Here is a 20,487-nt window from a genome sequence, read left to right as displayed (position 1 = left end):
TGATGGTGCCCAAAACTACTTAACATATACAAACAATTGGCCTCCTCTGAGTCATTACTGCATTTCATAGCGGAAAACACGGGGGGGGCTAAAGCTTCACCTAAGGATGGTAGGAAACTGGGACTTGGGCCTGGGGGACTAATCTTAAAACATAACCAAAGGCTTTCTGCTCCTATCGAATGATCTAGATCTAGATCAAAGGTTTGGCATTGGAAGGAATTGCAAAGAATAATTGCCAGTTCACCTTCGCAGGACTTGGTTCTATCCTTTCTAAGAATTTTGTAATCTGGAGGTAAAGCTTGGACAATATCCGGTTTACACCATTCCTTAAGTCACGATTTAGTAATAAAAAGAAAGTCCAACTGAAGGTCAAGAAGCAAATCATAAATTTCTTAAGCATGTTTACACAAGGAGCGTGCATTGATAAGCTACAATGCGATCTTTTATTTGGTCTATGAATAGAGGGGATAGGAGGATCAGTAAAGATTCCAAATACTGCCCTGCATTTAGGACATGCCAGATGAACTTTATTCTTAAAAAGACAGCAATCACAATGCCTGGCAGTATCATTCAATGATTTTAAGAATGCAGATGACATTAAACACCTGGCTTTTGAATGGACAACGTGGCTGGCTCTGGTTGCGTTCCAGACGCGGACAGGCGCCATCGGGCCAGTTTTTGGCACACAAGCAGCGTGTCCACTGCACATCAGGGGCATATGGCCCATTAAGTACTGGAGTCAAAGTAAACTACAGAGCACCAAATCCAAAAAGATGGCCATTCTAAAAGGAACACTGGGAACTCACAGAAATGGAGTTGGGGAAAGTGCAGAGTGCGGGTGAGAGCAAAATTAGTTAAAATTTTGATTTAAAATCCTAAAAAACACTTTTAACCCCTTCCCTGCTGGGCACATTCCCCCGCTGTGCTGGGGAGAGGGGGGGGGCGCGCACAGCGCTCAGTTGCTCATGACGAGCTCAGCCCGTCATGCAGCACAGTGCTCGTGTGCTCATCACACCAGTTTCTTTAGAACGTTCGCACAGCAGGGGAATTAGCCCAGCATGCGAGCGTTCTAAAGGCCATGACGAGCTCAGCTCGTTATGAGCACCGGAGCTCGTGGCTCAAGAAGAGCTGAGCTCGTCATGAGCATGCAAGGGGTTAAAACACAGCACTTAGGTCATTCCCATACCAACATCAAAAACATATACAAAATTACAGACAGCAAAACAAAATACAACCCACCTAAATTGGCCTAACAAGGATTGTCACAGTGCTAATCTCCTACCCCCAAAGTTTGTCAGAGTGGGTAACCAGCACCAGAACACTTCCCTAGTTCGGTAAACTGAGTTTTCATAATATAATGCCTCTTTAAATGCTGTAACATGGTGTAATATTAATCCACCCTTAAAGGACTGTTGGCTTTATGCATTTTTCACAATAAATATATCAGGTTTCCAGCTGTCATAATTTCACATAATAAACAACTCAGGCCTATACCCAGACATAGCTTTTCCCAGTAAACCAGGGGAATATAGCCTTTATCATGGATTATTCAACCCTAACCAACTCATGAATACTGTATTAAGTATAAACCTTCCCAGAAGACAACCATCAGGAATGCAGACATACAATTACAAATATATACAAAATTACTGTTAGCAAAACAAAATACAACCCTCCTCTCAGGACCTAACAGGGGTTGTGACAGTGCAACTGTCCTACCCCGAAGATTTGTCAGAGTGGGTAACTAAGACGTAGACACCTGCCTACTGTGGTAAAGTGTGAGAGTCTATGAAACAACAGCTCTTTAAAGCCTTTAACAGAGTATAATAATAATCCACTCCTAAAGGCCTATTGGCTTTAAAGTATGCTTTTCACAATAAACTAAGTAAGACTTGCAGCCTTTGTCATAACTTTTCATAATACACAGATCATATCTGTTGCAATGGACAAACCTTTTCCCAGTGAACCAAGGAAGCCTATAGCCATTATCATGTTTTTTGCACAAAACCAACTCATGATTACTATATTGAGTATATGCTTTCTCACAAGACAGTCATCAGGCATACACACATAAAATGCGGATCTATACAAAATTATAGTCACCAAATAAAGTCTAATCATCTTTAGAAGGCCTAATTAGATTTATCACAGCTCAACTTAGGTACATAATGAAGGTGCAGATTTGTACTTTAATCAGATTGTTGTTGCACAAATCACTTTTTGCACATTTGCTCATTTTACTGATTGTTTTTATTAACTGCTGACGAGTTGAAGAACTGAATTTGATTGCTGTCTTTCAATCTTTTTGTGATTCCTTTAACTCAATCGTTGCTTCCCACTCGCTAATGGTGGAAGGTCAGGGGCCATTTTTACTACTAGTTGCATACATCTAGACCCCCATTTTGGGAGGTGGTCTAGTTGTTTTTGATTGGCCACCCCACATATTTAATCCTGGTCGGGGTGTGTTGCTTGTGTCCCACAGGCAAACCCGTCTGTGTCCTGCCATGCCGGACCAGGACCAGAGGCCAGCCATTTTCCTGGAAATTACTCTTAGTTCTTCAGCGAACTCAGAGCACTTTACTCAGTGAGCTATGCTAAGTGCTCTTTGACGTTAACAAAATTAAAAAACCTTGGTCTTTTGGCTGTTCACCATACTTACCTCGGTAGCAGTAAGTAACCCAAAAACAATATGTTTACTCGTAACGCATCCTTCTGATTTTAATTTTAAGTATTATTTTAAAGCCTGATTGATGATTTATTTAAATACACACTCCCTTGTCAAACATAAACTGGAAATTTTCGACTTGCTGAATATAAAAAACCCTGATATTTTATTCCATATTGAAACTTGACTATCAGAAGAATCCACTCCTGATATTCCAGCAGCCTTGACAGATAGGTACTATATCCTCCAAGCCAATAGGCATTCAAGCAAGAAAAGTGGTGGTGTGGCAGCTATTATGCTTACAAAAATAGATATAGAACAAGCACTTGGAGAGGCAACTAAAAAAACAGTGAAAAAGATGTATCAATGCAACAAAACACAGCTGATATCCTTCATTGATGTATAAAAAGTCTTGTTTTAATAAGTCTTCTTGAAACGGTGATACAAGTGAACAGCCAAAATTCTCAATATCGGATAACCAATGAGCACCGTACTGAAAAAAAATCTTTACTTTTCCTTTAAATGTCAGATAGAGTTTCGCGATTGAGGTGTATGCTATGATATGCCACACACCCATTAAGTATCTACACGTAAATCGTCCCCATTTCTTCCGACCAGTGTAAGCTCTCGCGCGGAATCAGGCTGTCAGATTTTTTTCAGTACAGTGCTCAAGGAAACTCTTGTTTGAAATTGCGTCCGGTCTAAGCCACGTCCTCCTTTACTGTTGTTCTTGATGCTACATCTATATAAGATACGTACTTAAATAAGTTCATTTGTTTATGCATTTTACCATCTGAAGTCGCACTATTCAGTCTGCTGCTAACTCGAGTGAATTTTGCCCTGAGGAAGCCCGCTTCGGGCGAAACGCGCTAGCTGTTTCTTGGCTGTCTCATTGGTTATCCGATATTGAGAATTTTGGCTGTTCACTTGTATCACCGTGTCAAGAAGACTTATTAAAACAAGACTTTTTATACATCAATGAAGAACATCAGCTGTGTTTTGTTGCATTGATACATCTTTTTCACTGTTTTTTTAGTTGCCTCTCCAAGTGCTTGTTCTATATCTATTTGTTCTAAAGTCCCCTGGCAGTGGACTTGGGAGGTGGGCAGCTTGCATAAAGCATTTGTTTTGAACCAATGTGTATATATAGTTGGTGCAACAGATAATCCCTTACTGCCTTTTTTTGCTGTGTTTTTTATGCTTAAAAAATAGAATTCAACCTCCCTTCCCTGCCACAGTCTCCGGGAAACTGACCTTCCAGCCTTCAAACAGTCATTGCTCTGTATCTACTTCAAAATAGCAGCTAATCACAATAAAGCTTTTTGAAATATTACATTTCCCATTACTCCATACTATCACATAACTAACCATAGATACAAAGCCCTATATAACCCATCAACAACATATGAGCTTCCTCTTTCTTTGCTCAGTTTCATGAAAAAACAACGCAGTTCAAAACCTAGCAATGTCAGGCTAAAACCAAAGTTCAGGACCTTGTAGGGACAGGGCATGAACCATCAGGAACAGAAACCTGAGACCCAACCAGGGTCTGAATCGGAACTCGGCCCAACAGGGTTCGATGATCTTCTGATGTGCTTCAAGAACATCTCTGTTGGGAACCATTTCTTCACCGGCCAGGGAATCCCCATTTCCAAGGAACACTGTCAATCCGACATTCATTTGCCATCAGTTCCTAACAGGGAATCAAAACAATTAAGCTGTAAAACTGACCTCAACAAAGACATCTCATAACCAGAAGAAAATCAAAAGGGAGAAAATAATCTATATGCAGATCATTAAATATCGACTGTAATTTCCTGGAAACCACTAGTTGGCTCCTCTCTTGATCACTGTCGGCAGTGTGGGGAAGCCTCTGGGCAGCCATGCGCTTTAGAAATCCCCAAATCAAATCAAATCAAATTAATGTATGACATAGATACATTAATACAACAGCATTGAAGGGATAATCCTCACCTCCGTGTTCTTAATAGAATTGAAAATTCTTGTCACGAATGTTGGAAAATGTTACATTCGATGTGAGGACCGGAGGCTCCGATTATACTTTTTTAAAGCTGAGCCACCATACAGAAGCAACATCTACAATGGGTTTTCAATAAAATGATTTAAATGTAGATACTGCCGACCAGTTGGCCGCTTTCAGAATGTCATAACCCAAAGCAATTGATTTAGAAGCCATTGTACCATGCGCTGAGTGGCTCCCAAACATAGAAACATCAATACCAGCTTCACTCATAAGCCAACTCACCCTTCTCGCAAGAGTGGCAGAGGCCACTGGACGAAAAGGCTTTTGCAAAGCAATAAGCAATTGGCCTCCCATATCAGTACGAAACTCTGCAGTACTCATCTTGTACGCTTTCAAATATTGCCTCACACAAACTTTGGGATTATCCAGGAAAACGGGATAAGAAACTGAGGATGAATTGAATTTGGTGCGTCAAGAAATCGAGATGATGACCCCTTCCGGGAAAATAAATCCGTCCTGCCAGATGTAATGCACAGACGTCAGACACCCTTTTACAAGATACGAGACACAATAGCATAGTCAGTTTGCTTGACAGTTGCTTAGGAGACAGATATTTATTGTCTGGCCAGGATTCTAAAAACTTCAAGACCACAGACACAACCCACAAAACAGAATATTTAGGAAGAGAAGGACAAACCATGTGGATGCCTCTCAACAGTTTACATACAATGGGATGTTCCCCTATTGGTTTACCTTTAACAGGTACATGACCTGCTTAAATGGCGGACCTAAAATTGGTAACTGTTCTGTACGCCATATGTGTAGAAGCCAGGGATGACAGGAAATGTACTACCAGACAGCAATCTGCTCTAACCGGATCTACACCTCATTCACGGCTCCAGCCACACCAACTCTTCCAAGCAGACGAGAGTTGCTTGTGGGTGTTGGAGACAAGGCCTAATTGATTAAGTCAGTAGCCTCTTGCAAATATCCTGGGACATTGCATCTGTCCCTGAATCCCTCCAAACTACTAGAGAGAGGTGGTGTGACAAGATAAACGGATGAGGGGAGACCCCCGGATCCAGAAGGAGATTCCAACTAAACTGAATCAGAATTGGACAAGAACAGGTGAACTACAGGAGAACTGCAAACCAAGCCTGCTCTCTCCAAAATGATGTCACCAACACCAGTTCCACTTGTTGACGTCGTAAGTGAGCCAGTACCCTGGGGATCATCAAGGATGGGGTAAAAGCATAACACAGGCTGGGAGTCCAGTCTTGAAGAAAAGCATCCGAGGCTTGGGTTTCCAGATCTGGACTCTAACTGAAGAAGTCTGGAAGCTCCAGATTGAGCCGGGCAAAAAAAGTTGATCAAACAAGGTGTCAGGCCTGGTCGGCCGCAGCGCCTAACTCGTCAGGATTAAAGAACACTGTCCAGAGACTACAATTCCCATGAGGTCTTTGGTTGCAGCTCTTGGGTTTCTCAGGAAGTATGCGCACGTCGGCCAGCGTGCGTAATTCACTAACCTTGCTTCCGTGGTCTTGGACAGTTGTATGCAGCGAGTTCGTGGAAGGGGGTCCGTGCAACCAAGTTTGTCTTGTTCCAGCAAGTTCTGTGGATTTCGGGGTGTATCGCAGGGCTCTGCGAGCCCTCAGGGCTAAACCTGGCATCTAGGCCATTCAAAGGTTTAACTTTAGTAAACAACACAAAATGCCCAAACCACATTAAGGACCTAACCCCTTTTGTTCACAATTCAAAGGTTTAACAGCATCTTCAAAAGGAAGGATTCAGGTATTTCGGCGTCGGAGCTAGTGCGGGGCTCACACAGGATTGCATCCCACCTAGCGGAGAAGCCCTGCTTCTCATTATTTACATTTAACTCCTGGTCTGTGGTGTCAGAGGGCAAGTTGGTATTACTCTAAGTTGGATAGGAACTTGGATTGATTCCTATTTATGTTTTATTGCTTTATGACAGGGAAGTGACGCAAACTCCCTTGTATGACATGCTACTGTCTCATGGTGGGTTAGCGTTCAAAGTGAACGTGAAGACGTGCAAGGAGCACGAAACTTGAATCTTGGTCTAGTGTGCTAATGTGTACTTTTTGACATTACTGAAGGAGACATTTCCAGAGGAGATCACCTAGGCACTCATTGGAGTTACCATTCTTTTGCTTTCTTTTCCTACTTTCAAAGTTCCTTATCTAAAATACGACAAAGGGGTATGAATGAGGTGCGTACGTTGTTAGCTTATTTTGGCACAATATCAGAAGTATTCCAAAAGGTTTAATATTCTTTTGTTCTTGTTTCATTAGGTGTATGCAGAGAGCTATACATAGGTGGTTTATCACAGGAATACTGTCTTTTTGAGGAAACTTGATGTATGTTCAAAGTATTTATCATTCTTTAGTGAGATATACTTAGAGTAGAATTGTATTAGTGCTTTATTTATATTGTTTCTTTGTTTCTCCAGGGGTTCTATTCCCTGCAGCTCCTTTCCTACCCCCTATCCCTCGCCTGACCGCTTCACTACTCTGTGTATCTTTATATTTATGGAGTTAGGAAGGTCAGGAAGTGGAACCCTTTACACATTGTTCCAGTCCTGGGGAGCTTACTTGTAAGGGCGTGACAGAATTACGCACCCAAGAGGTTTAGCGCCTCCCTACTTGAACATGGTGTCAGAGATGCCCACCTTAGATGACATTATGCAGGCTTTGTTATTGGTGTATCTCCTTCCTCATCTCAAATACAGGTAGCATTCCACCACCCATTCCCTGGCTACCCCACAGAGGTTTTCAGGCGATCCTCATAAGATTCAGGTGTTTTTGACGCCAGTAATGCTGCATTTCTCTTGCAAACCATCCTCGTTCCCGAACAACTATTCAAGAGTGGTGTTCGCCATCTCTTATTTGATATGGGATACTACGAATTGGGCAGTACCTCTAGTTAAAAATTGGGCAGTACCTCTAGTACCTCTAGTTGGATACTGTCCAATTGGAATGCTTTTCGGAGAGAGCTAGAAAGAGTATTCTGTGAGGATCTTCTACCTCACAGAATATATGACTGTCAGATCGATCACATATCAGGGACCACTATACCGTCTTGTAGGGTGTATGCATTGTCAGTATCTAAAACCAAGCACCTACGAGAATACCTAGACCACTACCTAGACATCGGATTTATTCGTCCATCTCGTTCTCCTGCTGTCTCTCCACTCTTTCTCTCAAAAGCTAATAGAGACCTGAGAACACGCATAGATTACTGAATGTTAAATAAAAATACGGTTAGAAACAGGAATCCGCTCCCCCTAGTTTCAGTGCTTGTGGATCAGGTTAAAGAAGCTACCATATACCTAAAACTGGACCTGAGAGGAGCTCTTCATTTGGTCAGGATTAGAGAGGGGGATGAATTGAAGACTGCTTTCAAGACTTTTGTACATGGGCTGTAAGAGTATACTGTCATGCCGTTTGGGTTATGTAACGCCCCATTGGCCTTTCAGTATTTTCTGAACGATGTGCTACAGGAGTACGTGGACTTCTTTGTGATTGTCTACATAGATGACATCTTGGTCTATTCAGAAAATAAAGAGGTCCACAAGCATCATGTTCTTTTGGTGTTACACACACTAAGAGAACATCACTTATGTTGGGCGACCTAAATTTGCATTTGGACGATCCGCTTGATTCAGCAGCCAACAGTCTTCGACTGAATCTTCAAGCCATCGATCTGATCCAAAAAGAATTTCTCTCGACACATATGAAGGGGCATCTTCTAGATCACATTTATAGTAATCTTGATAGCCTAAATGTCGAGTCCCCTATACCACTGCCTTGGACCGACCATTATTTAATACCTTTTATATGGTCCACGAGTACTCCCCCCATTACACAAGATCATAAAAAATATTGGGGGAGGAAATGGGTCTCGCTTCCCTCTTCCAAGTGGGAACTGGCTCTCGCCGAACTTAAACCTCCGAAGGCTATAAACCCCAATATAGCTACTACCAATTTTGATAATTGGATTCTTAAATCCCTTGATCGAGTTCTCCCGAAGGAATCTCTGCATTCGACAAAAAGATCTAAAGTAGCTCCCTGGTACTCCCCCGCCTTGAGAACTATGAAACAATCCTGTCGTAAACTGGAGAGAGCCTGGAGGCAGGATCAGACACAGCCTAAGAAAGCAGAGCACAGAGCTGCAATTAAGCTATATAAACAAGAATTGAAGTCAGCACAAGCCCAATTTTATGAATCTAAAATTAACTTAGCTGCTAATTCTCCTAAATCGATTTTTAAGATTGCCAAGTCATTGATTTCCCTCTACCCTGAGCATTTGTCATCTGACGGTGCGCTAGCCGATGCAACAATCTGGCCACCTTTTTCTCCCAGAAGATCCAGACCATTTAGTCCTCTTTTGTCACAGGTAAAAGTGACCCTGAGACTGTCACCGGAACAAGTCGTGACCTTTTAGTTCCTTGTTTGCTGGATGAATCTCCTCTTCTAGACTCCATCTCTTTAGATAGAATGATCCCTAAAGTCACCTCGGGATCTCCTAACGATCCAGCACCTCCGCAGGTCCTTATCAAGGTCATTGATGCCATTCGCCCGGTCATCCTAGATGTCCTTAACTTCTCTATTACCGCGGCACTGTTCCAGTCCCGTGGAAATGTGCAATGGTTAAAGCCCTTTTAAAAAAACCTACCTTAGATCAAAACAACTTGGCTAACTTTCGTCCTATTTCCCTACTTCCCTGGATGAGTAAATTGCTTGAAAGGCACATTACTAAGATCTTAGTAGATTATTTAGAATCTAACAATCTGCTATGTGTCTCTCAGACGGGATTTTGCCCTCAACACGGAACTGAAAGAGCTTTGCTGGCAGTGACGGAAGAAACAAGATCTGTGCTGGACCAGGGAGGGAAAGCAGCCATCATATTATTAGATCTTAGCGCCGCGTTCGACACGGTTAACCATGCCACTTTATTACATCGTCTGAAGGGCATGGGCGTGTCGGGCGCGGCCCTGGCATGGCTGACTTCCTTCCTGGATGAGCGCTTCTTCCAGGTGTTTGAGGGTGAGGTAGTCTCCTCCAAGCAACCACTCAGTTGTGGGGTTCCCCAGGGCTCTGCCCTGAGCCCCACACTTTTTAATGTCTATATGAGACCTTTGGCAGAGATAGTCCATCCCTTTGGTGTGCGTATTATCACCTACGCGGACGACACTCAGTTGGTGGTCTCTTTGGACCACACTGAGGGGTCGTCCAGTACACTGGGCCCCTGTTTAGAGGCAGTAGCCAAGTGGATGGAATCCTCCTGCCTCAGACTAAACGGGGAGAAGACGGAGATTATGTTACTGGGCAACCCTGCACCGACCACCCTGGCTTCCATCTGGCCCACATGTCTAGGTTCTCCCCCCACCCCCAAACCTCAGATAAAGAGCCTTGGAGTCTGGCTTGACAAATCGCTAGACTTCTCTGTCCAGGCCACTAGAACGGCATCTACTTGTGTTGGGCTAATGAGAATGCTTCGGAAGGTGCTCCCTCTGCTTCCGTTCCAGGCGAGGAGAATCATGGTTCAGGCCCTGATACTCTCCCGCCTGGATTACGGAAATGCCCTATATCTCTGAGCTCCGGTGGCAGTGATGAATAGAGTCCAGGTCACTCAAAACTGCACAGCTCGACTACTATTTAATATTCCTCGCTGGCAGTCGGCCAAGAAGGCCTTAAAAGAACTGCATTGGCTTCCCGTGGCTGCAAGGGTACAATTCAAGGCTATGTGCATTGTGCATAAATCTCTTCATCGAACAGGCCCTGCCATTATGTTCCCCCTAATTGTGCCCTATCTGCCTTCCAAAGCCCTTCGCTCCAGTTCATTGCATTTAGCCACCACAACCAAAATAAATAAAGCCCGATGGGGCGGCCGCTCATTTTCGCACACTGCCGCGAGAATTTGGAATTCCCTTCCTCTTGATCTTAGAGAGAACAACAACCGGATGGCACTCAGGAAAGTTTTAAAAACTCACTTGTTTGGAAAAGCATGTTAACTTACCCAGTACTTCGCCTTGGTAATCAATTAAAGCGCTGCGAGGCCTCTGGGTAGTTACGCGCTATATAAATATAATTTTTCATTTCATTTCATTATTCTGTAAATTGAGTAAGTGTGACTACCCTTTATGGTCGAAGCAGATTCTTTGAGGTCACTGTAGGGGCGATACTCTCCCAAAGAGACCAACAAATGGGATAACTACATCCAGTGGCCTATATGTCCAAAAAAACTGAACGCTGCAGAATTAAACTACACTATTATAGAAAATGAGCTGCTAGCTATAAACAAGCATTTACAATGCAATGGTTTCGCCTTTGGAAAAGTTAGAGCTATTGGCATTGTAAATGACAAAATTTGTATTTATGTGTTGGTTTTGAAAACAGATAAATAAATGGCATTGTCATTTACATTGCCATTAGCTTAATCTCTGCAGTCACTCTGCAGTCCCTAGCACTGCACAGCACTCCCTAGTCACTCTGCACTCCCTAGTCACTCTGCACTCCCTAGCCCTCCCTAGTCACTCTGCACTCCCTAGCACTCAGCACTCTGCACTCCCTAGTCACTCTGCACTCCCTAGTCACTCTGCACTCCCTAGCACTCCCTAGTCACTCTGCACTCCCTAGTCACTCTGCACTCCCGAGTCACTCTGCACTCCCGAGTCACTCTGCACTCCCGAGTCACTCTGCACTCCCGAGTCACTCTGCACTCCCGAGTCACTCTGCACTCCCGAGTCACTCTGCACTCCCTAGTCACTCTGCACTCCCTAGTCACTCTGCACTCCCGAGTCACTCTGCACTCCCTAGTCACTCTGCACTCCCTAGCCCTCCCTAGTCACTCTGCACTCCCTAGCACTCAGCACTCTGCACTCCCTAGTCACTCTGCACTCCCTAGTCACTCTGCACTCCCTAGTCACTCTGCACTCCCTAGCACTCCCTAGTCACTCTGCACTCCCTAGTCACTCTGCACTCCCGAGTCACTCTGCACTCCCGAGTCACTCTGCACTCCCGAGTCACTCTGCACTCCCGAGTCACTCTGCACTCCCGAGTCACTCTGCACTCCCTAGTCACTCTGCACTCCCTAGTCACTCTGCACTCCCGAGTCACTCTGCACTCCCTTGCACTCCCGAGTCACTCTGCACTCCCTTGCACTCCCTAGTCACTCTGCACTCCCTAGCACTCCCCAGTCACTCTGCACTCCCTAGCACTCTGCACTCCCTAGCACTCTGCACTCCCTAGCACTCCCTAGTCACTCTGCACTCCCTAGTCACTCTGCACTCCCTCGCACCCCCTAGCACTCTGCACTCCCTAGCACTCTGCACTCCCTAGCACTCTGCACTCCCTAGCACTCTGCACTCCCTAGCACTCCCTAGTCACTCTGCACTCCCTAGCACTCCCTAGTCACTCTGCACTCCCTAGCACTCCCTAGTCACTCTGCACTCCCTCGCACCCCCTAGCACTCTGCACTCCCTAGCACTCTGCACTCCCTTGCACTCCCTAGTCACTCTGCACTCCCTAGCACTCCCTAGTCACTCTGCACTCCCTAGTCACTCTGCACTCCCTAGTCACTCTGCACTCCCTAGTCACTCTGCACTCCCTAGTCACTCTGCACTCCCTAGTCACTCTGCACTCCCTAGCACTCCCTAGTCACTCTGTGAAGGCTCTGCTGGAGGGCACCAAGAAAAACTAGAGAAGCATAACATTTTTGTAATGGAAGGTTATCTATAAAATGATACCTTCGTAGGCAGTCATCTGCAACAACAGCCCAATAAGGGGTCTTATAACTTGACACACACACACACACACACACAAGCCCTACCTAGTGTGTTTAATGTTTTTATTTATTTAATTATTTAAATACTTAACTTACAAATAAACTAAATATCTGGTAACATTGCAGTAATTAGTCAAGCATTCATAAAAGAGGTTATCAGTAGTCAAATATTATTGCTCAATGAATGGAATTTAAAAATATGTAAGTTACTGCAGAACAGCAATATCCTTGGTAAACCTCCTTTGGTAACCCTGTACCTTTAACATCAGATACATCCACTAAGAGGGCCCCACACGATGCATTCTTCAGATGTAGTGAACATGTGGTTTCCTCCTGGAAGAGGTGCCTTGAGCTTCAGTGGCTGCGAGATTAAAGCCAGGCTCTCGTTTCTAGGAAACTGTATATGTTTAGGCTCAGAATTCTGCCTCTTAAAAACGAAAGTTTCTTTAGATAAACCCGTGCTAGCTCAAGATATTGTATGTGCGATACCGAATTGAAAAAAATATATTTACGGCGAAACTAGAAACAAGAAGGACGATTTTAATGATTTATTTTGAGAGTGTGAAGTCTGAAATAAAGCAGGAATACAAATAGTACGTTATATAGATAATTTGTTCCATAAATACGAGTGTCTCCTCAAAGATATGGACTATGACACTACATGACCAATGCTGCCTATTGTATTGTAATTGCAGCTCAACGCACAATGCAGTCTACGACTGAACCGATGCTGCCGCATTTGATTACACTCGGTAAATATTGCAGTTGGGTTTTTCCCGGTCCCACATCTGGGAGTCTCCGTTGGGAAAGTAGCACATTGCTATGCCCTAGCGTACAAATACGTCACTTGCTATCACAACGTCCTGACCACTTCTGTCGACGCACTGTTCACAGACAGTAAATCGGAGCTTTTGGTTTTCTCACCTTCGTTTCCTCTCGTGATACACACACACACTTCTATAAAGCAGGCTCCACCTCTTCTGTACTCCCCAACCCCCCTGTGCCACCAAATCCTCATAATAGACCAGGCACTGTTCCTTTCTCTCCAGGGCACTACTTCCCCCTTTTCATCTTCTCCCTCGGCGAGCTAAAAACGCCACCTGCACTGCCACCCTAAAACCCACCATCCGTTGCTGGTATCCCCCAGTCCATTCTCGGGTATGATGATCTTCATCTACCAATTGAGCCCTCAAGATTTGTAAACTATATGCGACATTAGAAGGCTGTTTTTTTTTTTTTACTAGCCCTTGTACGGCTCCTTCGTCGGGGTACTCTTCTCTCTTTGTCGTTTGCCTCCCCTTGCCTCTTTGCTAAGCACTGCTATTGAGGCAGCGGTCGCAGAAATCATTCCATTATTAATGGTAAAGTATGCACACTGCCTTCTACCCATAGAAGGATGTGCGCCCCGCTTACCAGATACTTCCCGTTGGGGGAGAATGCTCCAAGCTGCCCAGAGAGTTTGAAGAGCTCGGAGAAGTTCATTGCTCCGGGTACTCCCGGGCATTTCAAACCAGCCGCTGTTTCTACCGCCGCGGCTCAACGGACAGCCGCACACGCCGGAAGCTAGACACCGAAACGCACTTCCGCTGCTGAGCAGGTATCATCAGGTAACCACGAAAACAACAGTAGGCCGCGAGGTCCCGGAAGAAATTCAAAACAGATTTAAGACTACAGTTCCCATGAGGCTCCGCTCACTTTCTCAAGTGTCTGTTCATGGGATTTGTAGTCTAATTATATAACGGCGAGTTGTTTGTTGTAGTATTGTAGAGAATGCTTTTTCCCCCCTTCTTTTTTCAGAGTCAAGTAGAGCGCTACGTGAGATGACAAAATTAAGCCAGCTGAGGGCGCAATTTTGGTGGCGTGAAAAGGTTTTAAATGAATGGTGCTCTACCTTGATGTACGGAAAAGCAACGCTGCTGCTCCCACCCAGCTGTTGTCCCTTTTTAGTGTCTCACCGGTAATCTTGCACAAGCTTCACGGAGATGGTGATCTGTTGCGCGGCCGTCAACTGCTCCAACCGACAGGGGCAAGGCATTCGGGGATCTGTCTCGTTTCACAGGTACACATTCTATAAAAACCGATACGCCCTTAAAATTGGACAGCCTAAGCTAGTAACCTCGAGGGAAGTGGGCAAATGTAGCATGATGGGCTCTGCAATCATAGACAGTTAACCCTGCAACAGAACAACACTGACATACATACACGTATCCTGCAACATCTAAAAGCCAGTGGCCACCAGACCTGGCTCTGCAAAAATGACACGAAACTGAAACAAGTCAGGTCCCGGGCCGCGCTGTGATTGGCTGACGTCACGGGGGTGTCCCGGGCCGGCAGCCAATCACAGCGCGGCCCGGGAATGACGTCACGGGGGTGTCCCGGGCCGGCAGCCAATCGCAGCGCGGCCCGGGACAAAGGGGCGGGGCTTAAAAAAAGCACCAGAAACGCCCCCGAATCGCGTTTTCAAGAGAAAGCGCGATTGACAGCCTCTGTCTCCCAATGGCTAGCCTCCATTTATGGAGCTAGCCAATGAGAGGCAGAGGCGGTGCCGACATCCCTACTGTAGACAATAGTTTTCGATCTGGGAGGGGCACTGCGTGCCCCTCGCCAGGTCGAAACCTAAAAAGGCATTTCAAGAATGGAGGCAATACCTATGGGGGTCACAAAACCAAGTAACAGTGTATACAGATCATAGAAACCTCCAATTTATGAAAACGGCCAGACAGCTGTCACAGCACCAGATGAAGTGAATGCTTTTTTTGCAGAGTATGATTTCAACATTACCTTTTGGCCAGGAAGTGAAAACCAAAAGGCAGACACATTGTCCAGACAAGGACCTGATAGCAGTAAAAGGAAGGTACAGAACATTGCTATCATTCCCCCTACAAAAGTGTTGTGTGCAGTAACGGCTGAAACGTCATGAAAGCAGTAAAAAGATCTTACCCATCAGAAACATGGGATCAGCAGGTTGTATGACATGAGCATTGAAACCTCAAAACAAAGGTTGCCATTCCATGACAACAAGCTGTACCTTCCTTCAGTCTCAATTCAACGTAAGGCTTTTGAGTGGTGCCATAGTTCTGTCATGGCTGACCATCAGGGTGTAACAAAAACCAAGAAGTTAGTACAACTATACTTTTGGTGGAATACTCTACTACTCTAATAAAAACATGGGTAACTTGTTGTGAGGTTTGTGCTAGATCCAAGGGAGAGCCAGCATGTCTCATGGGTATTTCAGGAAGTATGCGCACGTTGACCGGCATGCGTAATTCGCTAACCTTGTACCCATGATCTTAGACGGTCTTAGTCTGTTGTATGCAGCGAGTTTGTGGAAGGGGGTCTGTGCAACCGAGTTTGTCTGGTTCCACTGAGTTTTGTGGATTTCGGGGTGTATCGCAGGGCTCTGCATGCACTCACGGCTAGACATAGCATCTAGGCTGTTCAAAGGATTAACAGTGTCTTCAAAAGGAAGGATGCAGGTATTTCAGCATTGGAGCTAGTGCAGGGGTCACACAGGGCTGCATCCCGCCCAGCGGAGAAGCACGGCTTCTCATTCTTTACATTTAACTCCTGGTCTATGGTGTCAGAGGGCAAGTTGTTATTGCTCTAATTTGGATAGGAACCTGGATCGATTCCTAGTGATGTTCTATTGCTTTATGGCATGGAAGTGACTCAAACTCCCTTGTATGAAGTGCTACTGTCTCATTGTGGATTAGCGTTCAAAGTGAACGTGAAGAAATGCATGGAGCATAAAACTTGAAACTTGGTCTAGTGTGCTAATGTGTACTTTTTGACATTACTGAAGGAGACATTTCCGGAGGAGATCATCTAGGCACTCATTGGAGTTACCATTCTTTTGCTTTCTTTTCCTACTTTCAAAGTTCCTTATCGACAATACGACAAAGTGCTGTGCATGTGGTATGAGGTAAGTTGGTAGCTTATTTTGGCACATTATCAGAAGTATTCCGAAATGTTTAATATTCTTTTGTTCTTGTTTCACTAGGTGTATGCAGGGAGCTATACATAGATGGTTTATCACAGGAATACTGTATTTTAGAGGAAATGTGATATATTTTCAAGGTAATTATGGGCACCCGACATTGTCATAGCCATCCCGGATGGCTACAAGATCACCCACAGCGATCTCACCAACAGACCGGGAGGAAGAATTGCCATCATCCGCAGAAATACCCTCAGAACCTCGACCAGCACCGAAGACACCCTCAGCACCGCCAAACACCTGCACTTCCAGATTCACATCGATCCCCACACCACCCTAAGAGGAGCCCTCATCTACGGACCCCCTGGACCCCGACCACAGTTCAGCGACTCCATCTCAGACGTCGTCAGCTCTCACGCCCTGGCCTCCACAGACTACATCCTCCTCGGACACATGAACTTCCACCTCGAGAACGCCAACGATAGCAACTCAACCACCGTGCTCAACAACCTCTCCAACCTCAGACTCAAACAGCTCATTACAACACCCACCCACTCCGCCGGACTCACGCTGGACCCCATCTTCTCCACCAGCAACCACTTCACCTTCAACCACACCACCGAACTCTACTGGACCGACCACCACTGCATCCACTTCTTCTTCGGGAAACACACCACGCACAACCACCCTAAACTAATCCCCCACCGCAGCTGGAACAAGGTCACCGAAGACCAGCTTATCACCACCCTCGCCTGAGACCCACCAACCGACCCCCACCGACACCGACACAGCCACCTGTAACCTCAGGCAATGGATCGATGACTGCGTCAACACTCTTGCCCCTATCAAGAAACCCTCAAACAGACGCACCGAGAGAAGCAGGCCTGCCGAAAACTTGAGAAGAAGTGGCACCACAAACAGTCACCGGACAACCACGCTGCTCTCAAGAACGCCAGCCGCAAGCACTAACACTCATTCGAACCACCAAAAGGACTTCCTTCAAGGAACGCATTGACAACAACACACTCAACAGCAAAGAGCTCTTCAACATCGTGAAGGAACTCGTCAAGTCCCGCTCCAGCTCCAACGCCATCCCGCTGTCGCAAGACCTCTGCGACTCCCTAGCCAACTTCTTTCACTGCAAGATCGCAGACATCCATGACAGCTTCAACAGCCGGACCCCCTGACAGCCGCCGACACCTCAGACTCACCACCCCAGCCACACCGGCTTCCTGCTCTCCTGGAACCAAGTCAACAACGAGGACACTATCAAAATCATGAACACCATCCTCTCCGGCTCGCCATCCGACCCCTGTCCCACCACATCTTCAACATAGCAATCTCCATCATCGCACCCCATCTCCGGAAGATCCTCAACAGCTCCGTTGAGACCGCAACCTTCCTGGAGAGCTGGAAACATGCCGAGATCAATGCCCTACGCAAGAATCCCAAGGCGGATCTAAAGGACCTCAAGAACTTCTGGTCCATCTCCCTACTCCTGTTCCCAGCGAAAGTCGTCGAGAAGATCGTCAACAGGCAACTGACCCACTTCCTTGAGGAGAACAACACCCTGGACTCATCCCAATCCGGAATCCGCAGCAACCACAGCACCAAAACCGCCCTCATCTCCGCCACCGACAACATCAGGACCCTGCTGGACAAAGGTGAAACCATGGCCCTCATCCTCCTGGACCTCTTGGCCGCCTTTGAAACCGACTGCCACCGACCCTACGCACATGCCTCCACAACGCAGGGATCCACGACAAAGCCCTGGACTGGATCACCTCCTTCATCACCAGCAGAACCCAGACAGTCCGCCTCCCCCATTCCAATCCGAAGCCGCCAAGATCACCTGTGGCATACCACAAGGATCATCCCTCAGCCCGACCTTTTTTAACATCTACATGGCACCGCTCACCAATATTGTACGATCACACAACCTCACCATCGTCTCATATGCCAGTGACACCCAGCTTACCCTCACCCTCACCAAGGACCCCACCACCGCCAAAAGCAACCTCCACGAAGGAATGAATGCTGTCGCCGAATGGATGAAGAACAGCCGCCTGAAACTGAACTCATACAAAACGGAGGTCCCCATCCTCCACCTCATCCGCCTGGAATGACTCCTGATGACCGGCAAAGCTGGGGGCTGCACCGACACTCACAGACTACGCACACAACCTGGGCTTCATCCTGGACTCATCTCTATCAATGAACCGGCAAGTCAACGCCGTCTCCTCCTCCTCCTTCAACCCCATCCTCGGCTCCACCCCATCTGCCTGGGACAACTCCTGGTGGCCGGCCACGCTGGGGGCTGCACCAACACCCACTGACCACGCACGCAACCTGGGGTTCATCCTGGACTCATCTCTATCAATGACCCGGCAAGTCAACGCCGTCCCCTCCTCCTCCTTCAACACCCTCTGCATGCTGCACAAGATCTACAGATGGATCCCCACCGGAACCAGAAGGACAGTCACCCAGGCCCTCGTCAGCAGAAGGCTAGACTACGGCAACGCCCTCTACGCTGGAGCCACAGCCAAACTCCAGAAAAGACTCCAACGCATACAGAACGCCTCCGCATGACTCATCCTTGACATCCTCCGCCACAGCCACATCACTGCCCACCTAAGAGACCTGCACTGGCTCCCCATCAACAAGAGGATCACCTTCAAGCTCCTCACCCACGCTCACAAAGCACTCCACAACGCCGGATCAGCATACCTCAATAAACGACTCGACTTCCACACCCCGAATCGCCAGCTTCGCTCAGCTGACTCACCCTCGCCACCATCCCATGCATCCACCGGACGACCACCGGCAGCAGATCATTCTCCCACCTCGCAACCAAGACATGGAACACCCTCACCATCCACCTGTGATAGACCCAGGACCTACTGACCTTCAAAAGACTTCTCAAGACCTGACTGTTCAAGCAGTAGCAGCTCCCCACCTCCCCCTTAGCGCCTTGAGACCCTCACGGGTGAGTAGTGCGCTCTACACATGAATTGATTGATTGGTGGATCTTTAGTGAGATATACTGAGAGTAGAATTGTATTAGGGCTTTATTTGTATCATTTATTTGTTTATCCACTGGTTCTATTCCCTGCAGCTCCTTTCCTATCCCCTATCCCTTGCTTGACCGCTTCACTACTCCGTGTTTCTTTATATTTACGGAGTTGCGGATGTCAGGAGATGGAACCCTTTGAGCATCGTTCCAGTCCTGAGGAGCTTATTTGTACGAGCGTCACACAAGTTCCCACAGTTGGTTTGAGCACATTGAACACTATCAGATGGAGCCTCCAGTCACTGAAATCCCAAAGATGCCTGGACTGCCAAATCGCAACAGTATTGCTCTGGCTCGAAAAGTATTCCGCCACTACAGAGATCTGATTTTTTATAGAAAAAGTTTCGGTAATCTCAACCTGAATGCAGGATTTCATCCCGATCAGTTTGTTCACATAACGGACCGCTGAAATATTGTCCATACGAAGAAGTATGCAACACTCCGACCTCTCCGGAGAAAGACTGCAAATGGCAAAGGATCCCGCCGGGAGCTCCAAACAATTGATGTGGAGGGACAGTTCCTCCTGAAACTAGCGACCTCCGGTGAAAATCGTTCCCCATCGTGCTTCCGAAAGGCTAGCACCGGACTCAATCACAATCTCTGGAGTTGAGCCAAAGATTGACCTGCCGTTTCAGGTCTCCATGCGATCTAACCACCACGACATGTCCGACCTCGCCTCTTCCAAGAGGAGAATCTGTTTGGAATAGCTGAGGCCTTTCCAGAGGTGTTGAATCTTGAGTCTCTGCAGCGCACGATAATGCAAGGGACCTGGAAAATAGCTCATATCGATGAGGCCAACAAGCCCACTTCTTGAGCAATCGACCTCAAAGATACAGACCGCTTGCTCAAAATCAACCTCAAATCGTTCTTGATGTTGCTGACCTTTTCTGGAGGAAGAATCAGCTGACAATGGAGAGAATCTACCTGAAACCCCAGAATCACTATGTGTTGGAACGGGGTCAGAACCGATTTTTGAGAATTCGCTATGAAGCCATACTCTTGGAGTAGAGAGATCGTCCATTCCA

Source organism: Lissotriton helveticus, chromosome 1_1 (genome assembly GCF_964261635.1).
Source record: "Lissotriton helveticus chromosome 1_1, aLisHel1.1, whole genome shotgun sequence".
NCBI lineage: Eukaryota > Metazoa > Chordata > Amphibia > Caudata > Salamandridae > Lissotriton > Lissotriton helveticus.
The sequence above is the reverse complement of the archived record's forward strand: the minus strand, read 5'-3'. Positions refer to the sequence as shown.